The 23589-nt window shown below is 39.5% G+C and overlaps 1 protein-coding gene across 4 annotated transcripts in view; it reads left to right on the plus strand.

Moving 5' to 3' along the window:
• LOC122790335 (zinc finger protein 239-like) overlaps positions 1–23589 on the plus strand; it is a 1358627-nt gene that overhangs the window by 39139 nt on the left and 1295899 nt on the right. For all 4 annotated transcript variants that reach the window (XM_044057854.1, XM_044057857.1, XM_044057855.1 and 1 more), the window contains exon 2: positions 10891–11085. The gene's annotated coding sequence lies outside the window, so the exon portion shown is untranslated. The remainder of the gene's footprint in view (positions 1–10890; positions 11086–23589) is intronic.

The raw sequence follows: 23589 nt of genomic DNA on the forward strand, positions 1-23589 counted from the left end.
TCTCCCCATAGGGTAAGAGGTGATCAGTGACTGTGAGGTCATAATTTATGCCACCATCAGGAATTTTTCTAGTATGCCTCAGTCTTGTCTCTTGTTGACTGACCTAGGAAAAGATATTAAAGTAAATAGACATATTTGTGAACATGATTTACAGCCAAAAGCTCCAGTCCACATGCTGATGACAGCTGTCATCACCGGCTTGGCAAGCCAAGACCACCTTTCTCTCATTACAGCTGTTTTCTGTATAAACCCCAGTTACAGATGGCAAAAATAGCAGAAGAATTACCAGTTTCTGTCCCCAGAGTAGGGAAGCTGGCATTTGCTGTTTATTTCTACACTCCCTCTCGGCAGTTCAACACTAGAGCCACTAAGTGACATTTGGTCATCTTTGAATAACTTAATAGGGTTCTTGATCATTTATCTCAGATTTTTGATGCTGAATTAAGTTATTCATCCTATAAGGTTCATTTAATAGCTATTTCTAGTTTTCATTAGGATGGTGACACTTTCCCTTTGTCTTTCTTGAAAGTTTGTAAGGCAAGAAGTACATTTGTTTTAGGCCCTCTCCTTCCCCAGTGGACCTGTACTTTGTATTGGTGAAACTAACTCTTCCACCCTTTGGACTAACAACCAGAGCAGCTTTCAAGTTTCTACTTTAGAAAGATCTCTTGCTCATGACCATAATTTCGTCCAGAAACATTTCTGACATGCAGGTATTGTGCATCAATTCTCTTTACTTGATTTTTCATAAGGATGGAGAATCTTTAAAAAAAAAAATCATGTCCAAGGTTGCTACTGAAGCTAGTCTTACTCTTAAACAGTATATGTTTTCCTATTTTCTTTCTAAAGTGTTGTAATAAAGGTGAATATTGTTTGCATTACATGGTGTGCAAAGGCAGCTCAGATTTTACTTGAACAAAACATAATCTGTCGAAAAAGATTCCCAACTTTTTGTTTCATTCTCCAAAAGAAACTGAAAACAAACTGGGCTCTAACACTTCTAAAGAGACATTGTCAAAGTGGCTTTCTGATCATATTATGTTCTGTTACCAAAAGGTTTATAAACCTTTACTGCCTAAGCCTAGAGCCCACTCAACTGCAGCAGTTGTTACCTGTTAGGCTTTCTTCAGATTCTCATTTTTGGTAGATATTTGTGCAGCAACTACATGAGCGTAACTAAATACTACTTCAAGACACTAAAAGTTGGATGATCATGTCATCCATACGTTCAGGCCATCACTTGAAACAAAAGTCATTACAAGAATTTTCCCATGAGGAGGCATCCAGGAGGATATGCTTGAGATTGTCCCCTACTAACTGAAAAGATGGAATTCCTCACGTCAGATACAAAAGCTACATAGATGGGTAGTTCCATCATCTTCTTGCCTCGATCTTAACAGCACCTAGAATTCTGTCTTTTTTTGTTGTTGACATTAATGCTGTTATCTTATTTTACGCATGCTTTTAGTAGTTGCTTCACCTCAGCATAGGCTAACCAGATGTGAAAAAGGTACTTTTACAGGATTATGTGAAAGGGCTAGAGCTATTAACATAGGAAAATTTTAAATGTCAGGCCTAGTGCTGCTGGTCTTAATCCTACAGACTGATAAAAATGGAACTGCCCATCCAGACATAGTCTGACAGTAAGTAAGTAAACTCACTCATTATAACAAAAACAAATCAACAGTATAGATTTAACATCTTGAGGTTATTATTTACTCATTCATCCTTCAAGTGAGAAGTTTTTACCTGCAGAATATGTTGTTTTGTTCCTGATGTCTCTGCCCCCAGACATTGAATAAACAATTCTGCTGACAGTTTGTTCAATAGCCACAGTTTTTTATCAAATTGTTTGGTTGTACAGCCATTTGGGATATAACTGTGATGTGTTAACAGGTTTAGTAATATCCTTTTCTTGTATAGAAGGATTATATATTTTGAAGCTTGTATTTTAGCCGAGTAATATTTTCCTGTAAATGATGAGCACAGTTTGCTCTTCATGTTTCCCATTAACTGCGCTTACGGAGAATTTGGTAATTATAATGAGTCTCTTCATTGATTGCATGCAAATACTGGGCAGGTGAGCTGTGACAATATAGTGTACAGCCGTACTTTAATCAAGGCAAAGAATAACTTGAAGGTAATGGCTTTCCAGCATTTTTTGACTTAAATGAATATAGGTTCTCTGCATACTTCCTGCTTCAGAAAAGAGACTTTCGTCAGTTTTAAATTTGTAAGGGTCAGTCTTTGGTCACAAGAGCTGCCATCTGCTTATCTGAGTTGTTAAGCCTTGAGGGAGGACATATTTTATGTTTTTCTTTCTTCAATGTTTGTGAATTTATTTCAGTAACTTAAGAGGAGAAATTTATACTTGTGATGAACAAGCACTACCAACAAGAGGAGTGGTATGTGTCTGTGCAGCAACCAGAATTACTTCAAAGAAACCAAAATGCCCATGTAGTATTTTCCATCATGTTAAAATACCATCCGAACAAAGCAACACCGTTTAAAAACTTGTAACTAAAACAGTCGGTATGACTTGTAAGAATGAACTGCCAAAAATAATGCTAAAATAGAATGTAACAATAAGATAGTCACCTTAAAATAGTTGAGGTTAAGCACTTTTGTCCTTTAATAATATTCAGACTTCATCAGAACCATAAAAATTCACTTGAAAACAGAAGCCATTTTTATAACACAGTACAAAGGTTACATGTAAATGTAAAAAACATTTTTGTCCCTTCTGGAGCCCAAGATTGTTAGCTTGTATAAATCTCGCAGATCAGTGAGGGGACATTACTATTGCTACCCTTGGCAGAGCCAGAAAACTTGGTTTCAGTTTCACTGCTCCTAACAGTACTTTCCCAGGATATAATTTTGAGTTTTGTTTTTCTGCCCCCCATGATAGCTTACTAATAAACAGTAAAATAAAAAATGAACAGCAGAAACACTTCACTAATTTAATCCAAACACAGCAACAGTACAAAGCTTTTGGGTTACCCCTTCATCAGTAGATACACTGATGAAGGGGTAACCCAAAAGCTTTGTAGTCTTGTTGTGTTTGGATGGCTTACCATCCCACAGCCAGTGACTGTACCATCAGTCTGGGAACTAATCGGATTATTTTTGTTATAGTTTACTTATTTCTTTGCAGGACTGGTATTTTTCTCTGCTGTCTCCTATCCCAGCAATTAGTTAAACTGACTGCTGTCTTGTTTGCCTGCTTATTATTATTCTTATACCAGCTATGTATATACCAACCACTCTGTTCCTCTCCTTCACAGGCCATAGTCTGCATTCCAGGGACCAAACGTGAGGTCACCACTGCATTTTTCTCCTAAGGAGAGAGCTGCTTTACATGTAAGTTCTTGGCATCCCGTGCTGGCTTGCAGACAGATATCCCTACTTAAGTTTTCCAGAGTCTGTAGCTTGGCATACAGTGCAGTTATCCAAAATCTCCAACCCTCCTTTTTCTCCTGTGTAGAGGATGGATCCCTTTCACAGGAAGTTGAATATTAATTGTACCTCTCTCCTACATATTCTGACTTGTATAGGGAGGGAGGCAGACAGATGCGCGTGCAGACACACACGCACAGTCTGTCCCTGTTTCTGACTTCAAGATAGCACACACCTGGCGAAGAGATGGAAAGTGATAAAAATAACTCGTATTCTTTTTCTTCTGAAAATCTAACTGCCGTTGCAAGACACTGGTAACCTTCTGTTGACATTCTGGCCATTGGTGAACATCATTGCTACTGTACATGTAACATGTGACCTTCCCTTGATATTCTGTTAGTAAGGGTCTGTAAATACAGTTTTCTAAAATCTTTTCTTCTCCTACATGTCCTGTATGGAGGGTGGGTATATTCTGTAGGATCTATATTAGAACACTGAAAAGACCAAATGTTCAACAGTTGAAAACTCACAAATGCCATTCAGCGAGGTGTTTTTTGTGAGATCGCGGTACAGTGAAGATTGGAAAAATTGCCCTTTCCTCACTGTAGTGCAGTCTCAGAGTTGGTATATATAATTAGCGTGGGGTGTGGAGGACACAGCCCCCCCACAAAAGCGATTTTGATGAATGGCATTTTTGAGTTTTAAGCTGTTCGACATTTGGTCTTTATGGTGTTCTAGTATAGACCGTATTCTGTGTGTGTGTGGGGGGTGGATCTAGACTATATCAGTCTTGTGACATATTCTTCAGTTTAAGTACTCTTGTCCTCCTCCCTATAGTGAATGGGTCAGGGTCCATCTGTCGTGTTCTGAATGAGTCAGGGTCCATCTGTCGTGTTCTGCTTAGAGTTTAGCACAGCAATGGAATACCTTGCATAACCACACATCCATAAAGCATTACACTTAAATATGTTTGTGTGCACTCAATACTAATAGTTTTCATATGCAAGACTTATCAGTGTTTCTTGGAGTTCAGCAGGGTGACATCCACTAACTTAATGTATTCCTCACAGTGGTGGTAAACCTCCCTGTTTCCAATTTTCTCTCTGGTTGTTTATGCCTCAGAAGTTGATTGAGAACCAGACATCCCTTCTGGAGTTGCTGCATAAACATCTTGTCAGGTGTTCTTCACAGCCAAACTGATATTTACTTTTTTTTTTCCACCACCACAATTGGACATAACGACTTGCTTATCTTGCTATTATGTCCACCTTTGTTTTGGGCCAACAACAAATTCAGTTGCCCCTGGGCTCTGTGCCAAAGTTGTCTAAGATTACATTCACTTCCTTTTATTAATTTGTCCCTTCAGGTTCTTTATATTGTATTATTAAAAATATAAACATTTTAGCTTTTATGATAAAAATGCTTTTCCTTTTAATATGGATCACAAGGTTATCTTGGAATAGGTTAGAGATTTACTTCACAAATGCCCAGTAGTGTATGACAGGAGGTTTGCATAGTTCATTATGAGTGCAGCCACTGTCTTAGTCTACTGATTCTGTAAAACATTTTTTACTAAATATGGGCAGACATGTTTCTGTAGAGGATTTTAATAAGGTGATTATTTATGTCGCCTCCTACTTTGGACACAATAGAAGAGTCTTCATGGGTACTGTTCAACAGCTTTATTTTGTACAAACACATCACTGTAAAGGTTTACTGACTTTAACTTAAGTAACTTATATACAGACTAACAACTGCAGTCATGCATGCTCTCTGTGGCTGCTCTTACAAAATGGCAGTAGGAAGTGCACGTGTCTGGAATTTATATGTGCACGTACAGCTTTGACATGCTTCTTAAACATACATCACACTTCACTTGCAATGTAATATACATCCTCCCTCTTTGAGAATAGATCTTATGTCACTATAAGTCTATCTAGCATGCAGAAATCACAGGCAATTCTTGGCCATGCATTATGCAATATTAAGTACACCCCCCCCCCCACATATATATATATAGATATATAGATATATAGATATATATATATATATATATATATATATATATATATATATATATATATATATATATATATATATATGTATAGATATACACACACACCATATATATACATATATATACACGCACACACACAAAATCAAGTCCACATTTTTGTGCATTTCACACTTGGCTTTGAAACTCGCCCATATCGTGTGACATAAAACTGGGAATTAAATTTCATAACAGGAACTGTTTCTGCAAAATGTTTGACCTGTGGAATGTCTGGAACATTTTCTGGAATGGAATCAGAATTTTGAACACATTCTGGTTTGGAAACAGTTTGTGATTCATTGTTAGATTTGAAGTTTGCATCACACAAACAATGTTGTGATGGTGAGGGTGGTTCTGATACAGGAAGAAGACGTTTCCAGTCCCTCCTATATTGTATACTTTCTGAATCTAACAAGTAGGATCTTGGCTCAGCACAGATGCCTGTAATCTGTCCAATTCGATCAAAACCTTTCTTTGTCTGGATTCGTACCGTCTCTCCTTCCCTCAGCGGATGAAGTAATCTGTTTGATCTGTCATAACTAGATTTCTGAATATTATGCTTCTTAACCAATTGAGCCTTGATGGTTTTTACTGTTCTTAGGTTTAGTCTTCCATAAACTGGAAGTAATGGGTAGTGTAGTTGTAGTTTGTCTGGAAAGCGGTCTTTGAACACATCGGTATTGTCACCCTTTGACCTTTCAGGTAACTGCTTTGCACTCTATACTGCACATTCAGCTAGACCATTTGCCTGTGGATATTCAGGACTACTAGTGACATGTACAAAGTCCCAGCCTTTTGCAAATTTCCAAAACAACTGGCTAGTAAATCAAGTGCCATTGTCAGAAAGAAGTTTTTGTGGACTACCATGAACTGAGAAATGACTTTTCAGCTTAGTGATAGCAGCAGTGGATGTTAGGTTAGGTAGTAGATCAATCTCAAACAAATTCAAATCAGAGTCTTCCAAAACTAAGTAGTGTTGATTTGTTCCACTCAATATCAGCTGCAACTGTTGACCACGGTAGAATAGGAACTGAACTTAGCTGAAGTGGTTCTTTTGCAAATGTGGTCTACTACTATTGCATACCAAACAAGATGAAAGTACTTTATCAATGTCTTTTGGTAATGAAGGCCAAAATAGTAATTCTCTAGCTCTTCTCTTAGTGGATGCGGAACCTGGATATATTCTTGTTGTAAGGAAGCAGGAACAACAATTTTAGGACCTTTGAAAATAATGCCATCTTCCATCAAAAATTCATCTCTGTAACGAAAGTAGGCTTGCACTTCAGGTGGTACACTAGATTGCTTTGATGGCCATCCAAAATTAATGTTGTGAGTGAGCTTCCGCAAAATTGGATCAGTCTGACTGTCTTCTCTCAACTCATCAAGTCTAGTGGTAGAAAAATTACACACTGCCGTGACATCAAAGTCAAAATTCTCTGCGTCAAGCTGTTCAGCCTTATTTCTGGGCGATCTAGATAAGGTATCAGCCAAATAAACCAATTTGCCTTTCATGTAGACCATTTTCAAATTGCACTTTTGCAATTTGAGCATCATTCTTTGCAATCTTACTGGAGCAGAATATGTAGGCTTCTTTAGAATAGTAACTAGAGGTTGGTGGTCAGTCTCAATCTGAATAGCTGAACCATAAATATAATCATGAAACTTAGAACATGCAAATACTATTGCCAAAAGCTCCTTCTCAATCTGAGCATACTGCATCTCAGTTTGGGATAGTATTCTAGATGCATAGGCTACTGGTCCGCCCTCTTGAAGTATAACTGCGCCGAGACCAAATTTTGAAGCATCACATGAGAGTAACTGGTTTGTTTACATCATAGTATCTTAATGTAGGTGGGGTGGCAATTTTCTGCTTAAGGTCTTCAAATGCCTTCTGGGCTGTCCCACCCAAGACCGTACAACATCTTTGCATGTTAGCTCTCTCAAAAATGCTGTCAATTCACTGAAGTCTGGTATAAACTTGCCTAAATAGTTGACCATAGCTAGCAAACGTTGTAGAACTTGTACATTAGCTGGTGCTGACATCTCAGGAATAGCTGCTTGCTTGGTTGGGTCTGGTCTCAAGTCTGCACTCGTGAGCAATGTCCTACGTATTTAACTTATGGAAGTCTAAATTTGCACTTCAGAGGATTGAGTTTCAAGCTTACTTCATGTGCTCTATCTAGAACTTTCTTGAGGTTTCTATCATGCTCTGCTTCACCATTGCCTGCAACCAGTAAATCATCTGCTATTATGGCTCCAGGATAACCTGAAAAAATTTGCTCCATTGCACGCTGAAAGATTTCTCTTGCAGAATTTATTCCAAATGGCATTCTTAGGAATCTGTATCTGCTAAACGGAGTACCAAAAGTAGTTAGAAATGAAGATTTGTGATCAAGCATCACTTGCCAAAATGAACTCTTTGCATCCAAGATGGAGAAAACAGTGGCATTCGGTATTAAGGCTGCGACCTCTTCGACTGTACACATTAGATGATACAGTCACTCTAATGCTTTGTTCAGATCTCTTGAGTCAATAATTAATTATTTTAATTTCGTCTGAGCCTTTTTTGTCAGCTGCTACCATAGACGATACCAATTCAGTTGGTTCTGTGACTGGGCATATCACACCTTGATGCACCATTTTATCCGAGTTTCAACTTTATCCTGCATAGCTATCGAAACTCTTCTTGCTGGTCTGACTACAGGAGTGACCTCTGGATCTAACTTCATAGAATACACAACTGGAAGTTTGCCTGACTTGTCATCGAAAACGTCAGCATACTCTGAGAAAATGGCTTCAGAAAAATTAGAACTCTGAAATGCGCTTACATGATGGACTTCGTTAGCAAAAGAAAGCAAATTCATTCTTAAACTATCTTTGAGACCCAATTAAGATTGCACTGGTCTTCAGACTACATAGAACAACAAGTTGTAACAGTTCTCAGCCAAATAAACTGAAACCATCACTGAACCTTCGGTTTGAATTTCTTCATCTCCATAAGCAATAAGTCTCACACTACTGGCTGATTGAGTTGTTTGTTAGTTCTCACATTAGGAAATGTGTCTGCTAATATGACATTGTACTCTGAACCAGTGTCTACTTTGAGCATTGTTTATTTTGCATTAATCCGGACAGTACAAAACACCTCACTTCTTGTCAATAAATTCACTGCATCAACTCTTTCATCAAGCACTGATATACCATCTACATAGAAAATTGTCTGCTTCAGCTGTACTTGAGCAACTTGCTTCTTTGTGTGACCTTTCTTTACAACTGTGTGAGGTGTACTTGATTTACAAAACTTTTGAAAGTGGTTACATTTTTTACACTTGTAGCGTTACTGACCATATGCCAGCACTTCTGTCTTTTAGACTCATGATTTGCACCACAGTTGTGACAGTTAACAATAAAGCTGGACTTGGGTTTTGCTGATTCATGCTTGTACTGCATTGAGCTGGAGCATGCTCCTTTCTTAGAACTTGCTGGAAAGCTGTGTGTCTTCCCTGGAAATCTCGTAGCTGCCACATGCTTGGGCCTACTTTCTTCTGCCACGTGTTGCACACTATCTACATTTGCTCTGGAGCCAACTGAACTCATGCTCTTGTCACTTGCAAGCATACTCGTGTGTTTTTCTGTCACCTCATGGATTTGACAAATCTCATTGGCTTTACTCAACATTACATCACTATCATGAAGCATAATCTTTCTCACTGCAGCACTGTTAATACCACACACAAGCCTCTCCTTTAGCAGCTCATCTTTTAAGTAACCAAACCGACATGTTTTAGCTCTGTTTCTCAGGTCAGTTATATAAGCTGCAAATATTTCCCCTGATTTCTGATCTCTTATGTAAAACAAATGCCTCTCTAATGTAATATTTGTTTGAGGGTTACACATTTCTCTGAATTTGTGCTTCAAACACTTGGGTTCTTCCCTTGATTCTGCTTGCACAACACTATGACAATTTTCACCTTTTCCTTCATATACTGCAGGTGCATGCACAAATGAACGCTCTCTTTCTATGGCCTCTGACCCAGCTAGGTTTAGCAAAATGAATGGCCTAGTGTGTGCTTCTCTATCTGCATAAGCTGCTTATATAGAAATATTGTACTCTTGCTCAAATATTCTCCAATTCTCTGCAATATGCTGATCAAACACAAGTGGTAGGGGTTTTCGACATCCGTCTGCCATATTAACAAATACCAGCAAAGGGTTTTGCAAATAAGCACAAACATACACTCATGCACATATGCCAGAAACTTATGCCAGTACTTGTAGCTGAATTTATTTCTTTTGGGCTTTGTTCATTAGCGTTATTTTGAAAACTGTAGTTATGCCCCTGATACAATATGAAGTCATAGTTATGCCAAACCATAGCACTTTGCCTGAAGTCATAGTTATGCCAAAACATAGCACTTTGCCAACATGCATGCAATTGTCCTACTTTATTTTTGCTTAATGTGCCCTTTTTTTTCTCGTTTTGCCTTATTGTATTCATTTAGTTTGTTTAAGCCCTTTTCATGCCCATTGTACTTTTCTGTGCTTGTTTTACCCTAAACATGCCCAGTTTTGCTTTGAACACACTCACTTTACTTTAAACATGCCCATTTTAATCTTTAAACATTATTGTTTTACTTTACTGTTAATCATTTCAACAAACACCTTTATTTTAAACATTCCTGTAGGCAACAAACTTTTCATGCCTTCCGCTTACTCAATAATGCGGTTTGTGCCCTTGTAATGCCCCGTTTTGTGCTTATTCTCATTACCTTTGATTCTTTTCTGGCTCATTTTGTGCTCGTTTCTCCTGGTTTTACCTTCACTGTTGTCTCTGCACCTCATGGTTCTAGATATTATTCTCTTCAATCCCGGTTCTGACACCATGTTGCTCTCCTACTTTGGACACAATAGAAGAGTCTTTGTGGGCTCTGTTCAAGCAGCTTTATTCTATACAAATACATCACTATAAAGGCTTACTGACTTTAACTTAAGTAACTTATATACAAACTAGCAACTGTGATCATGCATGCTCTCAGTGTGGCTGCTCTGACAAAATGGCAGTAGGAAGTGCAATTGTCTGGAATTTATATGTGCACGTACAGCCTTGACATATTTCTGAAAGATGCAGCACACTTCACTTGCAATCTGATCTACAATTCACATTTGTTTGTGTTGATTAAAAGAGAATTCTCTTTATTTTTAAGTAAATGATGCTAACGCTGTTTAGCAGATCAGAGAAAATGCTTGCCAAAATTTGTCATTTCAGTAGCTACATTGTTCTGTAGTTGGGACTGCCTACCGAACTGTGTTGTTGGTATGACCTATGCAGGGTTTTTTGTTGATTGCTTTGTGAAATCATTTACAGTATAGCATACACATTAGCTACTATTGTTTAATACTGTACAAACAGTATTTAATAAGTCTTTCTTTACCTTTTGCAGGCTCCCTGTAGCTGTTTCGATGAAGACAGACTGCACATTGCCTTCGTCATAGCTTTACTTCTGCTTGCAGAGTTGAGTTCATTACAGACGTCTTGGTCTACTAAAGAGTCAGCAGCCCTGAATCATTCAGCCTCATCCAGTAGGTCTCTGGCTGTGCCTGCTCTCCTTGACTGCATCTCAGCAGTAGAAGGCATGGTGTGTATTTAAGATTTTGTTTTCCTTTAATGGGATTGCATCTCTATACTAAAATGTGAATCAAACTAGGAAGATCAGTTTGCGCATGTTTTTGCAGTCTTAGTCCGTAGTTGTATGACGTTTAACACTGCATTTTACAGGTATACAGTATCATTGATTTAAGCATATAGATCCCAAGTTGTACGTGAAATTGGTCTAGTGGACCAGACCTGTCTACTAACATAACAAACAAGTAAAATATTTACAAGTCTCTAAGTAGGTTTAGCCATGGGTTCATCCAGCTGCCATACAAAGAAAGTGAAATGGCAATGCCACAATACCATGGCCATATGTAAAAAAAGTAATTTTTAAGGAGCCCTGAGTAATAGTTTGGTTTGAAATACTTCAAAAGATTTAGTAATCGCCAGGCTTCTTTCACTCAAATGTTTGCTTTGAATATGTGAGTTATTGCTGATGTTTCGGGAAGGGAGTGTAGTAAACTTTTTCACAAACACCTTCTGCAAGCAAGGGAATTGCTGTTGTGTGGTTTGTCTGAATGTTTGACATATTTTGGACATCCAGAAGAATCTTGACAGAATTCAATGCATGAATAAAGAGGCACAGATCCATATAAGGGGGGGGGGGGCAAATGACAGGGGGAATGGCCAATGTGGCCTGCCTCTGCATCGGTTTTCGAAGAGTACCAGTGGTGGAAAATCTGCATTTTTTTTTTACTTTTACCTTTTTTTTGTTATTAATTATCTTCCCACCCGCCCATTTTACCATTCACAAGTATGTGCCACTGTAGTTTATAACCTATCAACGTTCTGTGTTTCTCACTCTGATATAGGGTAAAAAAAAAAAGTAAAAGTTGTCAGGTTATGAGCTAGGGCAGAATGAAGGTAACAGTTGCTGTCATTTGTTACTGGCAAATGACAGCAACTGTTACCTTCATTCTGCCCTAGCTCATAACCTGACAACTTTTACTTTTTTTTACCCTATATCAGAGTGAGAAACACAGAAAGTTTAAGTATATTAGGGCAGAAGAAAATCACAAATTTCAAATTTATGGCTCTAATGAAGCTGAACGAAAGCTCAAGGGGAGGTGACATGAAAAACAGAACAGAGGTGGAAGACACCAAGTGGATTATGGAATTGACAGCCGATAAACCACCGGGCCTTAATGGAATGGTACCTCTAAAACCTATTCTGAAAGAACGGAGCATAAACATAAAAACAGGAAGAGTGAATAAGGAGAACTTATTCCTACTACTTGTAACTTTGGAGGACTACCACCAGAGGGACCTGTCTCCATTAGCCATGGAAGAGGAACCACCCCTGAACAGCATGATTGATTGAACACTGTTTAAACGTTTTGCCTTGATGGGTGTGAGTAAAGAATCTGAAGAAGGTTTCACCGAAAGCGCTTATCCTGCGTTCTTTTTATTTGTCTTGTCTTTTAAGCGTTTTATTAAATCACAGATTTTATCGTGTCTATGGTGGTACATCTGCATTGTTTTCTACTTTGGTTCTTTTTTGGCAAGACTACTTCAGCAGTGTGTATTTATTTTTTGTTTCATTTGTGCTGATTTGATTTACACACTGCACATAGCACCACTGCTCTTCACTGTAGTTTCAGAAACAGTCAAGTGTTCCTTTTGAGACTAATGGCTTCAAAAACAGTAACAAACCTTGTAACAGGTTTAACAAATCCACTTTTGGGAATTGACTTACATGATACATGCAGTTTCAAACCATTAAATATACCTACAAATGAAGACTTTGATGCTCTTTACTGGGAAGTTGAGAATGCAGGATACAGATTAAAATGTCTTCAATAGCAATGCTTCCATATGGAAGCTTGCCTAAACCATCAAGTAATACCTCAGGGCCTACGCATTAGATGCATGCAGGGCTATGGTAACACATTTCCTTCACTTTTGGCTAAGTAGCAGGCAATAACTATAGAAACGAGCTTCAAATATATGAAGCTTTTAATAAAGTTCTTCAAACCACAAGAAGATGAAGTAGCGGAGCTAATTAAGCTGAAATAGGAAGAACTCGAGCGTATGAATTTATCCGAGTCTTGCTTTTTTAAACTAGAAAATTTACAAAGCAGACTAGATGCCTCTGACAACAAATTAAAAATTATTAAAAGGCACAAACTAACTAGAGACTTCAATGATTACAAGAATGGCAATCTCTTTAATTGGCCAAAAGAACAGAAGTCTAATGGAAGGGAAACTGCATTAGATACTAATAAAAAAGCTAATAAGGTCAAGGTGAACCGAATAGTTGAGAATACACAGGTAACAATGCCTGAAACTGGACATTTTGAAACAAGCTATTTAAAGGAAAGTACTAGTGACATGGTTGCAGTTACACCAACGACCCATAGGGGAACAACTCTGGATGTTAACTCCCTGACTTTGTCAGGAAGAACATGATTCAAATAAAGAAAAGGGAACTGAAGCATCCACATCTAAAGAAGACATTTCTCATATGGAGACTACTTCGGTAGCCACTAGACCCAAAGAAGGGATTCAGCACTTAACTATGTTACAAAATCTTGCTTTTTTATTACAAAGCAGCAGTATACGCATGCCGAGATCAGACAGCAGGGAAATTAAAAAACGCAAAGTGCTATAATTAAAGAAATGGGAGTGATTCCTTTGTTTTCAACATATCTAAGAGTGCTTTAACAGAGACTCAGATTTCAGTCTTAGAGAGGGGTCTTTCCTTTATCCCCTCCATTAGATCACCATTAAATGAATTTGTGACAGACATGAAATGTTTTAGGAGGAATATCACCCTCAAACACATTTTTGGCAACAATAAGGAACAAGTTAATCTTTATAAAAAAAAACAAGCACTTTCATGACACTGTACCATCCTATGGTGGATATGTTTATTCACCTTTCTGAAGACGAGGTGGCAAGACATAGGTCACAATCTAAGAGTAATCAATTCCATAACCTGACCCAAAGTGAATACCAAGCACTCAGGCAATTGATGGGGAGAAAAAACATTGTCATTAAACCAGCAGACAAGGGAGGTGTGATAGCAGTAATGGATTCTGAGTTCTATAGCACCAAGATGAGAGACTTAAGTGATAAAGGGACCTATCAAAAATTGAACAAAATAGATCTGACGAGAGTGATTAATGGTGTGCGTGACACACTATATGATCTCCTTATGATTAGGAGTATTACGAAGGACCATTATGACTATTTCAATATAGCCCATGCTGTAACACCTGCCATTAGTGGACTGCCAAAAATACATAAGAACTTAGAGGATCCACCTATGCGGCCCATTGTTTCGGGAAGGGGCTGGCTGACTGAGCCGCTATCAGTGTTCTTGGAAGCTGAATTAAAGAAGGTCCTATCAAAGGCCACCACGGTTCTGAAGGACACAGAACACTTCTTAGGTCTCTTGTTTGAGCAAATGGAAATGAGAAACAAGGAAGAAGGATTATTATTAGTCACACTGGATGTGCAAAGTCTTTTTACAGTCATCCCGAATAATTATGGAATTAAAGCCATCAGGAGATTTGCTGGCAGTGAAGTTTTGGATGTTAATCTCCTTTGTACTCTGTTAGAACTAGTACTGGAGAACAACATCTTCCTTTATGGCGACACTCACTTTTGGCAAAAATAGAGGGTTGCCATGGGCACCCCATGTGCCAACAGTTATTCGAATGTAGTCTTGGCACAATGGGCGAAAGATTGGGATCTAGATGTTCGCAACTTGTGGAAAGATCAGATAATTTTGTACAAGAGATTTGTGGATGATGTCTTTCTCCTATAGAAAGGAGATGCCACTAGTCTACGGGAATTTGTCACGTTTCTCTCTCACACAATGAGTTTTTTGAGATTTGACTTAAAAGTCTCCAAAAGGGAGAGAGAGTTCCTTGATGTGAAACTTTGCCGGACCCTGGGCAAAGGGATAGAAACCATGATTTTTAGGAAACCTACATAGCGAAACCATTTGCTACATCAGACCACCATGCACCCAAGGCATATCTTTCAGAATTTAGTGGGAAATCAGGTCAAAAGCATCTCCAAATTATGTTCTAGGGATGACATCTTCTTAAAAGAAAAAGAAACTCTTGTGAACACCCTTAAGAGAAGTGGATATAAGGAAGAAGATACCAGAATGAGTAGAGAAGAAGCCATGCAACTCAAAAGGGGTATCCCCTATATTCTAATAGGAGACATTAAGAGACCAGCAACCACAAGATAATAGACCTTCAGCTAATTTGAGGTGCACACTGACTTACAGCATGGATAATGGATTCATTTGTAATAGTATTAGGAAGTTTTGGCCAGTCCTAACTTCGGATGAGAAATTACGAAATATAGTGGGGGATAAACCTAGCTTTGCATTTTGGAACAAGAAGAATCTGAAGCGCTTATTGTGTCAATATAATGGGCTTACTATTAGTAGATATAGTACACGTAGCCAATGTAAAGGTACCTGGAAATCTGGATTTTGAAAAAACCTACCCTTTTATATGGACACATGATATATTTGAACACTTGGTCACCTGGAAGAGTTATTAATTTCAAGGTTATGCCACATGTACCAGTAAGAACATCGTATATTTAGCCATTTGTGAGGCATGCTTTTCCTATTCTGTGGGTAAAACAAATAGGGCTTTTAAGGAATGGATTTTACACCATCTGTCAGACATAAGAAATCAAGTAGCTACAAATGCCCTGTATCAGTACATTAGGGAGGAAGAAAATCACAGTTTCAAATTTATGGCTTTAATGAAGCTGAACGAAAGCCCAAGGGGAGGTGTCATGAGAAACAGAACAGAGGTGGAAAAGACCAAGTGGATTATGGAAATGAGAGCAGGTAAACCATTGGGCCTTAATGGAATGGTACCTCTAAAACCTGTTCTGAAAAAACTGAGCATAAACATAAAAAGTAGAAACAGGAAGAGGGAATAAGTAGAACTTATTCCTGCTACTTGTAACTTTGGAGGACTACCATCAGAGGGACCTGTCTCCATTATCCATGGAAGAGGAACCACCCCTGAGCAGCATGATTGGTTGAACACTGCTTAAAAGTTTTGCCTCGATGAGAGTGAATAAAGGATTTGAAGAAGGTTTTACCGAAAGTGCTTATCCTATGTTCTCTTTGTTTTTCTTGTCTTTTAAGAGTTTTATTAAATCACAGATTTTATTGTGTCTATGGTAGTACGTCTGCATTGTTTTCTACTTTAAACTAATACTTTGTTGAAGTACCTAGCATTTTAACCGGGGTGTGTAAACATTTTATATCCATTGTATATGTATGTATATATATATATATATATATATATATATATATATATATATATATATAATATATGTATATATATATGGGTCTACTTTACATGGTCAACTTTTTACAAAGCCGACTTTCATATGGCCGAGACCACATGATCGAGTTTCGGAAAGCCGACCATGTAAAATAAACACAAACAACACGATGAACACTTACCTTAAAACTGTTAGCAGGGGGGCAAGCCACTCTGCACCCCCCTGTAACTCAAATATACCAACTCCGAGATCGCACTACAGTGCGGAAGAGGGAAATTTTCCCATTCCGCACTATACGGAGATAGCGATTCCCTATGGTTGGCTTTTCAAAAGTCGATCATATGGTCACGGCCATATGAAAGTCGACTTTGTGAAAAGTCGACCATGTAAAGTAGACCCATATACGAATCATTGGGAGTTTGACATTCACACTTCTGGTGTTGCGATATGGTGGAAGGTCAGGTAAGTATCTATGTTTAAATGTATTGGTTAGGGGTTTAGTGTGTAAGTGTGTGTTGTGACTGTGATGTGTGTGCGTGGGGAATGTAGGTGTGTGGTGGTGTTTTTGTGTTTGTGTATGTAGTACAACCTTGGCGTTAGAATATTTAAGTAGTGGGGGTGTGGGGGGCTTGCCCCCCCTGCTTGTCTTTAGTTTAGGTTTGTGTGTTTGTGTTCTGGGGAAAGGTGTGTGTATGTGTGTGGTGTATGTTGAGTGTAGTTTTCGGTAGTTTGAATGCTGCGGTTTTGATGTTTTGGTATTTTAGTGTTTCGGGTATTTGGTCTCTGGATTTTGGGTGTCGGTAGTTTGGGTTTTCGAGATTTAGTAGTGGTGCCATACACACACACACACACATATATATATATATATATATATATATATATATAAGTATTTAGGTCTACTTCTACATTTTGAAGTTTCAAAACTTCAAATTTCTTATATCAAGACCATAAGTTTGAAGTTTTGAAACATTAAAAAAAAAAAAAAATCACACCAACTGTTATATTAAATAGACCATCTCCGAGATTGCACTATAGTGTGGAAAATGATAAATATACCATTACACCTTGTACAGCAATCTCTGTTTTAAACTGTTCGAAGAAGTTTCAAAACTTCAGTCTTATGGTGTTTTGAAGCTTTGAAATTTAGAAGTAGACTCAGATAGATAGATAGATAGATAGATAGATATGGATCTGTGCCAGATGGTCAAGTTTTCAGAAACTCAAAATTCATATGGTCGAGACTATAGGATCAAGTTTCTGAAAACTCAAATATCAAAAAAAAATCTACTTTTTTACATCTATGCAGGGGGGCAAGCAAGGCAAGTACAGTTGTGTAAAATTTTTCCGTAACTGTAGATGTCCTTCTCTTTACTGTTGCAGTATTCATAACATTTGGGATCCCCTGCCTAGGGCAGCCTGACATCCAGCCAGTAAACCAAAGCCTTAGGTTGCTTTAAGATATGCCATATGTCACATGTATACTCCTCGAGTAGCATAGGGCATAAAGGTGATGTTCGGATGCACCATCCTTAGAACTGAAAGCCCCAGTAGGAATACCTGTCCAAGGAAAACTAAGAAGTAACCGATACATCTAGAAGAGACATGGACCAGGATTAGGAGGGAAGGAGTGAATACTGCAACACAGAGACAGTAGGACATTTACCATTATGTTAAGATTTTACACAACTGTACTATGTCCTCCCATTTCACTGTTGCAGTATTCATAACATTAGGGAAAGTGCCAAAGCTCAGGAAAAAATCTTTGAAGGCGGGAGGACCAGCAGAGCTCTCTAGGAAACCATGAAGGATGGCCCTAGCAAAACCAGCTCCAGCTCTGGAAATTCCATCCAACTTGTACTGCTTGGTAAAAGTATGCACAGAAGTTCATTTAGCTGCCTCAAGAATATAGTTAATATCTAAACCCTTGAAAAAAGCACCAGAAGAAGCCACAACTCTAGTAGAATGAGACTTTACAGAAAAAGGAAGGCTCTTACCATGAAAAGAATAACAAAACTGGGCAGTGACAGAGACCTGGTTCAAGGCTCCAGAGAGCACCCTTGCATTACCGGGCTATAATTCATACCACACCTTTTGGCCACCTAACCTGGACCGAAACACTAAAGGCAGAGGCATGTCCATATTCATTAAGGATATCCACACCTCCAGGCTAGCTGCTCAGCATAATGCATATGAGGTTATCCAAGTGCAACTAACTCTGGGCATGACTGCAATCCAAATTGTAACTTGCTACAGATCCCCCACCATGCCCCAGGATTCCCACTCCTCATTTCTTGACACACTGGAAAATATTAGGGTACAACCCAACACCCTAATAATGGGCAATTTCAACTACCCCACCATTAACTGGGAAAACTACTCATGTACCAACTCTTTTGCTCAAAGTTTTCTGGAATTCATAAGTTCCAACGCCTTGGATCACCTTATCCACACCCCCACCAGGAGCAGCAATATCCTAGACTTGGTCAGTACCAACATGGGCGCCGGTGTTCCACACCAGAGGTCATTTCTTCGTTGGTCAGATCTGACCACAAGCTAATCACCCTAGACATCCACATCCCACCCCCATCAGGAAGCCACCGTAAAAAATGGCTCCAAAGCCAACTTCACGCTTCTTAAGACAGAAGTGGCAAACTTCACGACACCCATGCAGATGGACAGTAGAGGTACGACTGCTGAATCCTACACAAATGCACTTTATAAGCACTTACAGGAGTGCATGGATCGTGCTATCCCTAACAGAATCAAGATGCTATCCTCCAAAAAAGGAAGCCAATCTGGTGGCCCCCTGCCATAAACAAACTCTATAACAGAAGAAAGAAACTGTTGCAAAAAAAGAGTAAAATCCCATGATTGGAGGAATTCCCTGGTCAGCCTCAGTAAGAAGCTGAGATCCCTCATAAAATCCTCCAAAGCTAGTTACGAAAACAAAATCACCACTGAATCTAAAGGCAATCACAAAGCATTCTATAGCTATGTCAAGAATCTCAATGGCAACACTCAGATCTACTCTGAGTTACAACACAATGGCACTAAATATACAGAACCAACTGATATTGTCAACATCCTGGCAGATAGGTTCAGTGCTAACTTTACCCCCTCTCACCCCCTAAAGGGCCAAGAACACAGCATCCATGGGACCTGACAACATCCCAGGCTGCGTTCTACATAAACTACAGAATGAACTGGCACCCCACCTAAGCACCATGTTCAGTCATAGCCTCACCTCAGGCTTTGTGCCCACTGAATGGTGCACAGTGACTGTTATCCCACTCCACAAAGGGGGAGCCAAAACAGACCCCAGGAACTACCGTCCCATTAGTCTAACGAGCCTGGTCTGCAAGGCCATGGAACGTATCATCATGGAACTTATAAACAAAGGCATTGGTAATCTCCAAACTCTGGACCCCACCCAGTTTGGGTTTGTAAAAATCAGATCATGTCTCCTAAACCTGATAGACTTCTTTGAAGCAGTCATCAAAGTCGTAGACGAGGGTAAGGTGGTTCACACAGCCCATCTAGATCCCACCAAGGCTTCTGACACCATCCCCCACTCTGGAATTATAGATAAACTCACTAAACTAGGTATAAATCTCTATGTCACAAGATGGGTTGCCAACTAGCGCACTGACAGAACCTACACTATGAAAGTAGCAGACTCCAAATGCGACTTCAGACCAGTGACAAGTGGAGTACCACAGGGTTCAGTCCTGGGTCCTCTTCTGTTTGGTATCTACTTTTCTGAAGTACAGGGTAACACAGAAGGTCTTTGGCTAACGAAGTTCACAGATGACTGCAAACTAGGAGCCATAATCGAAACTCCTAACGATGTGGACAACCTACAAAAGGGCCTCACTGAGACAGATGCCTGGTGTTAAAGCCATGGCCTCAAGCTCAATGCCAAAAAGTGCATTGTCATCCCCTTTGGTAAAATCTCTGTACCCATGAGCTACCACATAGGTGGTAGTCTACCTAACACCGAAAGTGTGATAAAGAGACCTTGGGACACAGGTGGACAGTAGTTTCTCCTTTGATGATCACATCGCCACAGTAGTCAGGAAATCCTTCTACATGGCACACCTCATCACAAAAGGTTTCTCATCCAGGAAAAAAGAGGTCATTCTTCCCCTCTACTCATCACTCATTAGACCTATTATACAGTACAACGTCCCTTTTGGTATGTACCTCACAAGACATCTACAACAACTGGAAAGGCCGCAGAAATACCTCACAAAGAGGATTACCGGCCTCAAAGAGATGCCTTATGCAGACCATCTGAAAAAAACTCTGTCGCATTTCGCCTACTCAGAGGCGATCTCTGCCTAACATACAAAGCTATGCCAAACCCACAGCTGTTGGACATGCTTCACTTAAAGAAATCCTAATCCCTCCGAGCTACACGCTCTAGGGACCTAAACCTTGTCACCACAATAAACAGAACATGCAGTAGGGATAGATTCCTGTCCCAGAGACTTCCCATACTCTGTAACAAACTACCTATCTATATCAAACAAAGCTCCTCATTAGCACTCTTCAAGAAAAATCTTGATGATTGGATGGGAAATAGGAAGTTTACCACGGGGATCACCTCTGTGGCTCTGCTCGACAGGGGCACAGGAAAATAATTTTCTTGGGTGGCGAAAGACAGGGTACCTTTTTGGCTAGGCTTACATAGGTCCTAGGGCCAATAGCCTAGTACCTACCTATGAAAAAGAAATAGCTTTTGAAATCCAAGAAGAAATAGTCTGCATGGATACAGCTAATCCCAATGACCTGAGATGAAAGGAAACAAAAAGCTGATTAGATTTCCTAATAGTCCTAGCCAAATAAAATCTGAGTTGTCTATGCACAGCCAACATGTGCAACACCTTCTCACTAGCAGATTGTAGAGAAGGGAAAAAATTGGGCAATGAATAGACTGATTAAAAGACAACTCATTCAGTACCTTGGGTATAAAAGAAAGATTGCTACGCAAGGACACCCTGTCCTTATGAAAACCAAAAAAGGAGGACAATGCATAAGGGCTTGAAGCTCAGACAGCCGTCTGGCAGAAGTTAGGGCTAACAAAAGAACAGTCTTCCAAGAGCAATGTTGTAAGGAAGCTGCAGGCGCAAAAGGAGCCAGAGTCAATTTCTCCAAAACAAAATTAAGATCCCAGGGAGGAGGAGGAGGAACAGGCTTCTTGGGAGGGCTAATGTGAAGGATGCCTTTAAGGAATTGTTTAGCTTGAAACCTAGAAGCTAAAGGAGGAGATAAATGCAGACAAGCAGAGATAGCTGATAAGTGGGCCTTAACAGAGGAATAAACCAACCCAGCTTTGAGCAATTCACACAGATAAGAAAGAACCAAAGGAACATCACCAGGAAGTGGATCCAGGTTACGAGAAAGGGGGAAGGGATTTCCAAACCATGTAATAGCCCTAGCGAATAATGGACAGAACCCAGGAATCCTGAGTAATCTTTAGCTGTACAGGAAGAGAGAGAGAGAGAGGTGAAGAGAAAGAGGAAAGTGGATGGGAAGAATAGGATAGCTAGACAGCAAATAGTTTATCTGGAAAGGAAGACTTATGAGGCCCTGAAGTCTGAGTAGCCTTAGCAGGAGGAGCCTGCTTCCCACTCTTTTTGCCTTTAAGAGGAGTGCGAGACCACTTGCGAACAAAGGCTGGCTTATTGGGGTAGTTTGTCTGAAATTTAGGAGCAGAAGAAACACGTTTGAGTTCATGTAAAGCCTTTCCCTTATCCTAAAGGGGCTTAACAAATCAGCATCGGCTTCACCAAACAAGTGTTTATTGCCAAGAGGGGTATCCATCAATTTAGCCTTGATATCATCAGGCAAAGGTTAAAGCAGAAGCAAAGAATACCTCTTCATCACTGACCCAAAAGCAGCAGCCCTAGAGGAAGCATCTGCTGCATCATAAGTGCACTTGATGGAATGACGAACCATCTGGTAGGAGGTCCCTAACAGGGAAAGAGCAGAAGTTTTACCCTCAAGAGTCTGGAAGATTAGAAATAACCTGACAAGTCTGGGATAGGAGACCCAACATGTACCTGTGCATATGGGTCTGATAACTGACAACTCTAAAAGCCAAAGTAGCCGAGGTGTAACCTTACCTAGACTTTCCATGGTTCTGCTGCCTTTATCAGAGGGCAGTAACTTGAGTGAAGGAAGCAACTGAGAGGGCTTGTCAGAGGCTACAGAGTCCTCCCTTTCTGGATGACATCAAACCCCACAAGCAACCAAAAAGACAAGTAACAATGGAACCCAACAGGGCAGTTATCTGCAATGTTTTGGTAAAACTAGCAATGGAACGTAAGCATTCAGACCGACTATCAAGACATGGCGTTCAGACTGGTGGCAAAGAAGTTCTGAGGATGGTATGTCCAGACATCACCTTTATGCCCTGTGCTACATGAGAATCATATGTCTGGCATACAGCCTACCTTAAAGCAACCTAAGGCTTTAGTATACTGGCCAGATGTTGGGCTGCCCTAGGTAGGGGAAACCAAATGTTATGAATACTGCAACTCTGAAATGGAAGATCTGTTTGATGCAATGGAGCAAGCAGTTGCTACATTTTAGACCACACAAAAACAGCTACAGTGCTTAGGTTTGACTGCAAATGCAATACCGTTTTTTTAAAACTAGATATAAGGATTGGCTGACTGCGCCCCCCCCCAACATTTTGTACCCAGGGTAGTTGCCCCCGCTGTAGCTACTGTCTGGAACTACCTTTCAGTTTGGAAAATTATTTTCAAGGGTGAATATTAAATTCTTTTTTGAAAAAAAAAGTGTGAATATTTAAAAAAAACTATTCATGATTTAAATTAGGTAAGTTGCACTTTAATCACTGTCAAAGGAAGGCAAACTAAGAGAAATGAAATGCTGACGCAAAAAGAGCTGATCACAGGCAGACTCCCACTGAATTATTCAGGGGAAGTCTGACAGCTATAATGCTCTTTCTGCAAGTCTATTTGATGCCATCTTGTGGCGATAACGTGTAAAACATGACACAAAGCATTAAGTTACTGGTCTAATCTGAGGCACAGGACTTAGCATAGCTCTCAGTATTCCATTTACAAAATGAGGAACACTGCGTCTCTAATGTGGAACCTATGGGCAAAATGTGGAACACTTACTAATGGCTTACTAACAACTTAAACTTTTTAAGACCCTGATTGAGGAATGTTCCTCCAAA

The sequence above is a fragment of the Protopterus annectens genome, chromosome 16.part0, assembly GCF_019279795.1.
Source record: "Protopterus annectens isolate FY-2018-M chromosome 16.part0, PAN1.0, whole genome shotgun sequence".
NCBI lineage: Eukaryota > Metazoa > Chordata > Ceratodontiformes > Protopteridae > Protopterus > Protopterus annectens.